The sequence below is a fragment of the Pectinophora gossypiella genome, chromosome 20 (genome assembly GCF_024362695.1).
Source record: "Pectinophora gossypiella chromosome 20, ilPecGoss1.1, whole genome shotgun sequence".
NCBI lineage: Eukaryota > Metazoa > Arthropoda > Insecta > Lepidoptera > Gelechiidae > Pectinophora > Pectinophora gossypiella.
This window is the reverse complement of record NC_065423.1, coordinates 1118188-1130225: the sequence shown is the minus strand read 5'-3', so window position 1 is coordinate 1130225 and position 12038 is coordinate 1118188.

The window sequence follows — 12038 nt, the reverse complement described above, 5'->3', positions numbered from 1 at the left end:
CAGTTTTTCAACATGTCCCATAATAATTCATTATTAATTTATTTGCTTTAAATATAGTAGAAGAAGGTTCATCACTGATTTAAGAACCACGCTCTTGTCGGTGTAGCATTCTCCATGCTATTTTTTAGGGAAAAATACGACAGTGATTTCCCTCTTGCCTTCCGCCCCGCAGTACCCTGACGCGAGTGGGATGACGCCCAGAGTAGTCTATTTCAAAGCCGTACTAGGACTCCTGTCCTCCACCTAAGAAGAAGAAGAAGGGTAGAAGAAGGGTGTTGGCTCTGATTTTATTTTAATTTATACCTGTCATTTTCTAATCCGCCGAAGGGGACAGCGCCATTGTTCAAATAAATTTAGCATTTCACGTCTAGCCCGATGTAGTCTGTGGTCTCCACTAATAGACGTGTAACCGCCTGTACAGTGCGGTCGACAGGACGACTGCGGAAATGAAGACCCGGGTTTGAGTTCTCACGGCTACACACAACTTTTCATTATTTCTTAAAAGGTTCAAAATAGTTTTCGTTACTTTTCTCATGGAGCAAGTATGAAGATTTATGTATGTGAGGATCGAAGCAAATGGAATTCCATAGTTTCTGCTTACCCCGGTGGGAAAAAGCGTGAGTTTATGTATATATGGATCAAATATAATATAACGACCTCCATGGTCCAGTGGTTGAGCGTTAGGCTCACGATCGGAGGTCCCGGGTTCGATTCCCGGTGGAGACATATCACAAAAATTACTTTGTGGTCTCCAGTTTGGTTAGTTGTTGGTTGGTAGGCTGGTAGTGGTTGGTAGTGGTTGGTTGGCTGATCACCTGAGTGTCCGAAAGTAAGATAATCCGTGCTTCGGATCTTACTTTCGGACAATCAGATGATCAGCCTGTAATGTCTTAACTAAACTTGTGATCAGAAAGTGATTGTTATGATTCGTCCCGAACGGGCTTCAAACCCGAGACCGGATCGTGAGCCTGACGCTCAAACATTTGACCACAAATTCAAATTCTAATTCAAAAATATCTTTATTCAATAGGTAACATAGTTACACTTTGAATCGTCAATTTTTACATAACGAACGTCTCATCCGCCTAAAACCACTGCAGCTTCTCACAACTTGTATAGCCGGGGACAAGAAGCTGCAAGAAAAAACCACAGAAGCAGTCCATCAAACTTAATCGCAATGACTCACAATTTAAAGCTTGAACTCTATAATCTATGGAGTTATAAACTGTAATGATTCAAAAAGGAACAACCAATTTGAAACTCGGTCAATGAGGCGATGCGATGACGTGTCGCATACTACACTCGACCAACGTTTAGACAGTAGACGCGCTTATAATGCAAATTGGCGCCGTTAAAGGAACTAGCAATTTAATACCGTTTAAACTTGATACGTGTGTTAATACGAGATTGCATTAAGACTAAATGATGGTGGACCAAAATTTGTAAGATGATATTTAAGGCGTAGAATAAAGAAAAATACTTATTACTTACATATATGGGAGAATTACCTGTGAGCCTTGAGAGTGTGAGCCGTTGAGCTGTGGTTGCCTAGTTGGTAGAACGCTTGCCCCTCACTTTGAGATCGCCGGTTCGAATTTTGCGAAATCTTATTCAGGATCATGATCTGAATGTTTCCCCTTAGTATTTGTTACGATGTCACTAACACCTTGTATACGCAAGAGTGCGATAATGGCCCCGATTCCTGCAGACACCTCCTAATTTTACTTTAAGTTATACCTGTCATTTTCTTATCCGCCGAATAGGAAAGGGACGGACGATCGACAGCTCTTAATTTTAGGAAGAATGAGTAAATGAATGAATACCCGGGCGAATCAAAAAGGTATCTCGCTGGTATGCAAACCGTTTGACGTGTGCTGTCAACTTAATTCTGTGGGGATGTTAGCAAATGTAAAATTTTTAGACGGTTTTTTTAGATTTCTGCTTAAAATTGACGTGTGTTCCATAAATTTTATGCTTGTCGATTACCCGTCCCTTTCCTTTTCGACGGATAAGAAATGACAGATATAACTTAAAATAAAATTAGATGGTATTTACAGGAATTAGCACTATTCTGTCTTTAAAGTGGCTCAGAACCTTTGCCTAGCCGTAACGATGCGTATCAGAAAAAAAATACAAATAGGCCTGTACCCGAGATGAAATAGAGACATAAAATTTGACAGTCACAATATCAAAGTAGGTAAAAGATAACAGCATCGGCAGATGGTGATAGTGATAACAAAAGTGATGATGACACACGCTGTGATGATTTTGATATCATTTAAATGATGGCGGATAAACATAAACTCGTGAGAATAAATCCAACACAAGTTTATGTAAATTTTAACGATTTCACACAAGTACTAATCTCCACACTTAATAACCAGTAATTATGTGAAAACATACTTAAATCTGCAGCTGACGAAACTGATCTTGAAAATAAAACCGACTTTAAAACTAAGGGTAATAAGAAAGAAGGTGTAACAGATTGTGTCTGAGGAGCAGTAAAACAGTTGAGGTGATAGATGACACTTCATAAGGAACATTATAAGATTATAAATAATGATAAAGACATCGAAGTTCAAGGAAATCTGTGGAACGTGTAAATTTGGTGGACGGCGAGTGTAAATTATTTTAATTACGAGTGACTCATTCTGGAGTTACAGACATTCTGTCGCACAGAAATAAAACCGCGTCATAACAAAATTTACTTGTCGGCTTGGTTGATTGACTGATTATGTTTTATTTATTAACATTATGCTTTATAGTATTACATTATTACTGATCATGTCATGGGTCCGAATCATTAAATTCATGTTTGGATTATAGATACAATATGTGATTGATATCACGTAGTTTCTAGTTTGTGCCAACGACGGCAAGAAGTTAATCATCGTAATTTTGTACATAACGAACGTCTCATCCGCCTAAAACAAGAAGTAGCAGCTTCTAACAACCTGTACAGCCGGGGAAAAATTGCTACAAGAAAAACCTTCTTTTAAAAGCTCATGTGAACTTAATGTCATCATCATCAATTTAAGAGCCACGCTCTTGTCGGTGTAGCATTTTCCATTCCAGTCTATCAAAGGCCAATTCCTTGACTTTCCTATAAGACACGACGTTAACTTTTTCTTTAATCTGTTCCATGTAAGCTCTACCGAAGAATTTAATGTACATACATAACATACACATACATACACCAACCCGCAGTGGAGCAGCGTGGTGGAGTATGCTCCATACCCCCTCCGGTTGATTGAGGGAAGGCCTGTGACCAGCAGTGGGACGTATATTATAGGCTGTTTATGTATATAATATATGTACGTAGGTATTAACTACTTAGCCGGACAAATGAGGAGTGCTGACCGCTCTCTCGGTACAACTATGACTACAGACGTTGAACTATGTGTAAATATGAATAAAATTCACCACTCAATAACAACATAGCTTATTAAAATACTTTCCATCAAAATAATCGACTCAAACGTAAAATAACTACATCGAACTGAAATACCGATGTAATGACATGACCCTATTTTGTTACAATACCACATCACATTCGGACATTTCCAGCCAAAAATAATTAATCAAACTTCTATTGCCTAATGAATAAGTTTCAAATCATTCCAAATTTATCCAGACCAACAGTAAATTGTAACATTGTTGTCACGAGCGAAACAAAGTTAAAAACGGAATCGCAAAAAGCTGAAAAAGCTTCTAAAGGTGTACAAATTGAGTTGAAAACTGCGGGAAATTATGCAGGTGAGGTGGAAAGGGTAGTTGGTGTAGCTGTCACAAAGCAATATGCAAATATAGGAAGGTTCACATGGACAACTGTTTTGTATGGTGCGAAACGTCGATAGTGGACCGCATTGCAAAATGGTTTTTGTCCTCAAACGTACTGCAATGATGCATAATTAGAGCTGTATTGTTGCAGACAGTTGCGGTCCATATCGTAGCCTTAGAAAAAAAACTGTGGCCCAGTGATTGAGAGTTGGACTCACGATCCGGAAGTCCTCTGTTGAAATACTTATGGATACCATGTCACAAAAATCATTTTCTGATCACAATGTTGATTAAGACATTACAGGCTATTCACCTGATGGTCCGAAAGAAAGATGAACTGTGCATCGGAAGGCATGTTAAAAAGTTGGTCCCGGTCTTACTGATACACAGAAAATACAAAACAGAAGAGAAAAAGAAAATAATGATAATGGAGAAGAAGATGTAAGTACATAGTCGTTACATGAGCCATATCAGAGGCCTTTGGCGGCTTGATAATAACGCTGACACCAGGGTTGACGAGGTTGGTAATCCTCCTCATATCCCACACGATAGAAGAAGATAAAAAAAATATCTTCATGCTCGCCTATATTGTGAAAAACTCTCTAGTCCCAGCGGTTCGGGCTGTACGATTCATCTGTCAGTCTATAACTCAAGTAAATAGTTCAGTACAAGTCTCATTATAAAGAAAACTATGCAAGCGCTTTAAAAAAGTCACATTCATATTATGTGATTTTTGTTAACAAAATCTCCAATTTAAATCTTGGTGAAAATATTGGTCTCAATTTTTACTCGGACTGTAAAAACTTAAATACGAAAAATCGACATTTTGTATAGCTTCTTCCACTCTTATCAAAATACATCCTCGAAGATTTAAAATACAAACTATTCGCAAAAAACAAATGAAACCCATTTCAGTAAGTAGTTTCGTAACCAAACACTGTCTTAAAAAAAAGAGCAGAGATTCAATAACAATAGTTTCGCCGTTCAAATCACACACCTCACTATCATTACCCCACAATGTCAAGGATGTGTGCACACGAGATACTTCTACACTGGATTGGTAAAAAATCACTCGGCAGGGCCCGCAGAATACCAGGCCGCGACTTATGCTGAGCGAGGACCGGATTATTCCAGATGCCACCTGAGATGATCAGGCCGTCGGTTGCATTCTATTTTTTTTTATGATTTTGATTTGTTTATTTTTTTATAATTTTCCGTGTGGTTTCTGCCCTGTGTTAAATGTAATGTACCTGTTTGAATCTGTGGTGTCCGAAAATACTTAATGTTTCTTTCTTTCTTATTAAATAAATTGGGAGCAAATGAAAAACAAAATGCGATCAGCTTCTTACCATAAAAATAAAATTTTCAAACGCAATACTAAAAAGCAATAAATAAATTTACTTCGCACAAAGTAATAAGTACGTATTTTCAATTATTTAATTAATTTTGTAATTTTGAAGTCGGTGCCAAGTAAGCAAGCAAGTAGTTGAAAATAGAGATCGCAGAAATAAGTGTTAGATGTTATTTTCAACGTGATGTTACATGTTATTTTCCCGTGGAAAAGGTCTTGACAGACAGACAGACGGACAACAAAGTGATCCTATAAGGGTTCCGTTTTTCCTTTTAAAGTTTGGAACCCTAAATATGTTGTTTGTTCGCTGCCACTCCAGTGCAGAAGCATATCTACGTCTTAGCACCACGAATCAGCAGTGGTTGCCGGTTGGTTGGTCTCCATAACAAGCTGGCCTCTTCAATTATCCACACGTCGTGCCTCCTCGAGGCCTTGTTGTGACTAAGGGCTTCGGGAGGTCAGTATTGGACAATAGATCCCAAGAAAAAGAGTTAAAATTACCGATGTTTTGGAGTAGGAAAGTTGAGCGATGGCAGAAGAAAAATCCTTACAATTTATTCATATAACACCCATAATGCCTACTCTAGTATACTCTAGTAGCCTTTAGGACCTATGACAGCGCAGGAGCTAATTGCATACAAAACTCACGCCCGAAACCCCTAAAAGGGTGGGTAGAGCCTCAAGTAATCAGAAGCCTACTTGCAGCCACTGTTGACATGATATGAACTCCTAAGATGGATATGATGAACCTTATGGCGCCAAGGGATCATCCTAAACGGCCTCCGTGGTCCAGTGATTGAGCGTTAGACTCACGATGTGGAGGTCCTGGGTTCGAATCCGATGGGGACATATCATAAAATTCACTTTGTGATCCCTAGTTTGGTTAGGACAGTGCAGGCTGATCACCTGATTGTCCAGAAGTAAGATGATCCGTGCTTCGGAAGGCACGTTAAGCCGTTGGTCCTGGTTACTACTTACTGATGTAAGTAAGTAGTCGTTACATGAGCCATGTCAGGGGCCTTTGGCGGCTCAATAGTAACCCTGACACAGTCACAACCCACACGATAGAAGAAGATACCCTCTATATGTCTATCATGTTAGAGAAACAATCTAAATGCCAAGATACATTAATAACTCATTGGTTAGTCAGGCACCGGGGCTCGAACCGACGCTCCCCGTTTGAGAAGCAAGTCTTAATTGAAACAACATCAAAAACTGCCATTAAATGTAAATAAAACCTTGACAAGATTTATGTCCCAACTAGAACCTTTCACCCCAAACCATAGATAATAAAACACGATGCAAGTGTGAGGGCGCCACGCGCCGCTGCGCCTGCGACGATCGCATTGATCGTTGTAAGTTCCGACGGCGATTGTCGCAGATATGTATAGTGAGTTAACTTACAACAATACGTTGAATTTTGATTCTTATTATTCATAAAACTAATATTTATTTATTTATTTATCTAATAATTACGACTATAAGTTACCATACAGGCATATGTCCAAGGCGGTAACTTAGACACATAAGTTAATATAAACTTAAATTATTACTTCAATATTTACAGTATTATATTATTTGAATTAAGTATAGAATTGAAATTGTTTATTATAAAATAATCATTAAATTAAAATTAATGTTAATAATATATGATAAATAATGACAATGTATGATAAATACAAATATATTAATATGAATATACCTATATACCTAGTTACTAAACTTATCAAATATCTTACCTATTATCACATACAATTTTAATTATAGCCTCTGCGAACCTCGCCAATGAACAATTGAACAGGTCTATTTCCTTGGCAACCTCATTTAATATATTTAACGGGATCTTGCCTCATTATATTAGCACGACTCTTGGGTATATAAAAAAAAATGATTCCGCGGCGCATGCCTCAGAAATCGAAATGTAGCATAGGCCTAAGAAGTACCAGCTGCTGTCTATCAATAACGAGTGACTGTACAGGATCACATTGACTATACAGGACCACATTGACTATACAGGACCAAAATGACTATACATGACCACATTGACTATACAGGACCACAATGACTATACATGACCATATTGACTATACAGGACCACAATGACTATACATGACCACATTGACTATACAGGACCAAAATGACTATACATGATCATAGCGCCTACACAGGACAATATTATTATTGATATCCATAGTCCTATGCTTTCCATTAAAGCTATCAACACACTGTGCCACCATCGTCCTGGCCCTTGCATATAATATATAGTCTCTTCCTTCCTGCTTTCAAAAAGATACCATAAAAGGATAGGAATAAAGAGTAATGGATTTTCAATGTTCCTTATTTTTGAATAGCTATTTTATGACCTTGTATTTCCGTTAGCACTTTTTAGTAATTGCTATTTCAATGTTCTCTATTAAAATAAGAATGATTTTTTTTACGACCATATGATTGAACGTTGACTCTATAGTCTTCATAATCTAAATTGTTGACTCTTTGTCTATATTTCATTGATGTTAAGTACATAAAAAAAATTCGAATGTGTAGTGCCTTATTTTATGTCGGAATAAAAAAAATGTATGAAAAATAATAGGTACTAGTAGGAGTCCTAGTATGGCTTTATAATAGACTACTCTGGGCGCCATCCCACTTGTGTCAGACAGAGTACTACGGGGCGGAAGGCAAGAGGGAAACCACTGCCCTATTTTTCCCTAAAAAGTAGCATGGAAAATGCTGCACCGACAAGAGCGTGGCTCTTAAATTGATGATGATGAATAGGTACTAGGAAGAATAACAACTGGCCAGCCCCAACTGGGCACCCTCAGGCCTGTTGTCTTAAATTTTGTACCCTCAGCGCTCCTCATTTGTCCGGCTAAGTAAGTAGTTAATGCCATCTGCGGCAAATCCACAATAACTCACGTAAAAAAAAGAAGCAATACGCCAGAAAGATCCTACATCAAAAAAATAATGTAAAAGAACCATTCACTCCCCGAAACTTCAGGCTAAGTGGTAAGGTGACGTCAAAAACAAAGAAATAAAAGAAACCCCGATCATAATGTTACGAAAGCTTCCGATACATCAATCATTATCTGCTATAAACTAAACAATTCACCTCAAACAACGATACAATCCATTAAAAAAACAACTCTCCGGTTGGTCGCATCACTAAATGACGATCGTTCCGAATCAATCATACGGCCACCTTTTGGTGGGGCTAATGGGCCGAGACACCGCATAGTTTTGGTTAGTTTAACATCATTGTTGGCCATAGGTGATGGGCCAACGGACCATAGCGAAAGGTATAATAAATGGGTTCATTGATTCTACATTTTAAAGCGTTTTCGTGTTTTTAGGTTGAAACGTGCTCCGTAAATGTGTGCCGAATTGTCTTTGTTCGGGCCGTCCGGGAATTTTCTGGTCGTTTTGAGTGATTTAAATTTTATATACGTGATAAAAAAGAAGTAAAATTTATTACTTTCTCACAAAAAATTACGAAAAAATCTTATATCTATACCGTGTGTATATAGTAAAAAGAAAACAATAACTTTTTGATGATATTATTTGTGAGACTGGACTGTGTGAGACTGGACTGCAGTAGTTTTAGGCGGATGAGACGTTCGTTATGTAAAAATTGACGATTCAAAATGTAACTATGTTACCAACTGAATACAAATATTTTTGAATTTGAATTTGAATTTGGTGCCTAAACTAGACAGTCTAAACTAAATAATGGCTCCAATTCCTGAAGATATCTCCTTTTCCTTTCTTGAAGAATCATTTTCTTATCCGCCGAATATAGGGACGGGTAATCGACACGCATAAATTGGTTTTAGGAAAACCATTTCAAATAATACCGTCTAGACCGCTTGGTTTACATTTCGAATGTCACAAACAGATATTTAAACACACATCATAAGAGTCCAAGGATCAAAACAAATTATAAAAAAACCTAACACAATAGCTGAAGACAATTAAACAGGGATCGTGACAACCGAGAGGCCACTTGGAATTACTTACCTACTATTAAAGCTTATTATGGAGATCGTCCAACTGTAGTAGAAGCGGGGACTGATATAAAACTAAGATAAGGAACCATTGTCAACGTATAGATCTTGAGATGTACGGACACAATTATGTTGTTACCACGTTAAATCGGTTGTGACGACAGATAGGAGAACATAACGAGAATAATATGATGCGTGACAACTCTTTAAGACACACGAAGACACGAATAAACCTAGAGTAGTAACCCCGGACATTCCATACAAAAACGTAGTTCGTACCCTGTAAGTGGAAGCGAGATAGACAATCCGCGCGCGCTCCCTTACTCCTTAACTTCCGCCTTTATAATAAACTGCCTGACGTATTAAAAAAAGAAAAAAGTGACAAAATCTTTATTAAAAAAATAAACGAACTTCTAATTAATAAATGTTACTACAGCACTAGTGAATACCTTAATGATACTGATGTTAATATTTGAAAAGCTTCCTTCTCTCTTTTAAACTTTTATTTTGTTGTGCCCGAAAGGGTCTATGATGTGCAACTCATATGTAACTTACAAGGTTGTACACTATCATAGTATGCAAATAAAGAATATTGAATATTGAACTTCATAGACTAAATTCAGACCTAGATTAGGGTTTAAATCTAGACCAGCAACAATAGGAACTGGTGCGAGACTGAGTGTCCGTTCTACGTAGCATTCTTTATTCTATGCTGTGGTAGGGTTACCTAAAGATGACCTGTCAATCACATCGATGTTAAAGAAGTAGAAGAGATGAATCATAATAGTGATAGGTACCAGTTCATCGCAAAACTAAACCGTCTTAACAGAGGCTTAATCAGTTCACTGGAGTTTGAAAAAAATTAAAAAGCACATTCTATATTTAAAAATGACCCTCAAGTCCAATACCTTGGCCGCAGTCCAAAAAATATGAAATAAAACAACAATAAATTAGGTACTTAGTTCTGAATTCAATTTGCATTCAAACATGGAAATGGAATTAGCATTCATTTGTATTTAGAAATGTGATGATTGCCGCGAGACATTAAGAAAACAGTAGCACTAAATATGGAGTAACTGATATACATATCCGGCTTGAATGACCAAAAAATGTAGCAGTAAAACTACACTATTGTGATAATTGATATTTAAGATGATAATTGATTAAAAATGATATAAAAAGCGGCGTTTGAAGGAAATTATATAAACGACCGCTTGATTTTAAAGTGATATATGATACATCAAAATTCAGCGACAAAGTAGTACGGTTGTCCGTACAGCTTATCTCAATCTGATCTAATACAAAACGTTTCAGATTTTAATCCAATAACTGCTACTCGTGTTTACAGGCCTGAATGCAAGTTTTTTTATGATATTTGTATTAACTGCGTACTCATATTAACTGTAATAAAACTTGCAGTTAAAGTTACTGCTGTGCGTTCACGGACAGAGTTGATAGCATCGGTTCCTGATTAGAGTTCTTTTATGCCATTATTGCGTATAGGAAATGATGTTTCAACAAGATATACTGCTATTGAGATCTTAGTACTTATGATACTGTTGTTTAAATATTTCACTGGCAAGTGTAGTAAGTATAAGTAAAAGCGTTGAGTTTTTCTTAGTGCGTGCGTACCTTATGGTTGTCTGGAAGAAATCGCTTTCAGCGATTAGGCAGCCATTTGCCATGTACGTAGTTAAGAGTCGATTTGTAATTATTTCTTTTTATTTTGGTGCAATAAAGTATATTTGTATTTGTTTGTATGCAAAAAATCAGAAATTTAAGTAGCCACAAAAGATATAAAATTCCATTTTAAAGTTCAATACAGATTGCACGATGCTTTATTTTTTGCTGTGACTTAGCATTAACTACTTGGTCAGAGTTTCATTAATTCCAGTTACGTTTTCTTTCTACAGATTCATAGCAGCTCAACTTTGTTGATTGTTGCAAATCACCTGCCTTAACAAGGCTCATCAACCTCCTCTTCCGCTATAATTCTCATCAATAAATCTTCAACGGTTCATCCACTTTCATCACCATCTTGCTCAATCTTTATAGCCCTACAGACTAGTACCATTGTTAGGTTATCTACAGGGCTAACTAAAGTAACTATGGGAGGTCACTTCACTCTTTCCACACTACCAACATCAGATTATACAATGGTATAATCGTTTTAGAACTGAGCATTAATAACTCCAATAGTCTACTCTCTTGCTTTATCTGTATTTAGTATCTAGTGTTGTAGGAGAGAAACGACGTAAGTGCTGTTATTTCAAAATAAGAGGTTTGAAAAACTTTTGTAGTGACTTTATGAGTTTGAATTTATGTTTGGAACATAGATAGTTGACATTACGTGATTTTCAGTATTTATGTCCGCTTAATGAGAATAAACTCGCTATTACATATGCGACTTAAACATTTCGCAAGAAAATTGGGTGTTATGAATTCGAAAAAGTACATACACTCATAGACTCATGCATTTTTTTTTCTTTTTTAAATAAAATAGGCTCGCGTTTCACCACAATCTCACTTGACTGTAAGTGACAATGTGGTCACAATATGTATTTTAAGATGTTTTTATAAATAAAAATTTATGACGTCACAGTCTGCAGTGCCGATATTAAACTTTCACTCAATACACCATTGTCACCTATTTTCCAAAGCCGCTTACGCCATTCTGCCTATAATCAGCTCCCTATAATTGCTTATTCGAAAGTGCGTACACGCACTCTCACGCAAGCATTGTTAGATTATCTCTCGTATCTAACTTCACACGGCTTGTCTCGCTCTACTATAGTGTGTATAATTAAACTACTATTTAAATGGTTTACTTTGAGTTTGTTTCGAAAAGATTTTGATTGTGACTTGTTAATTTGCACACACACACACACACACACACACCGCACACA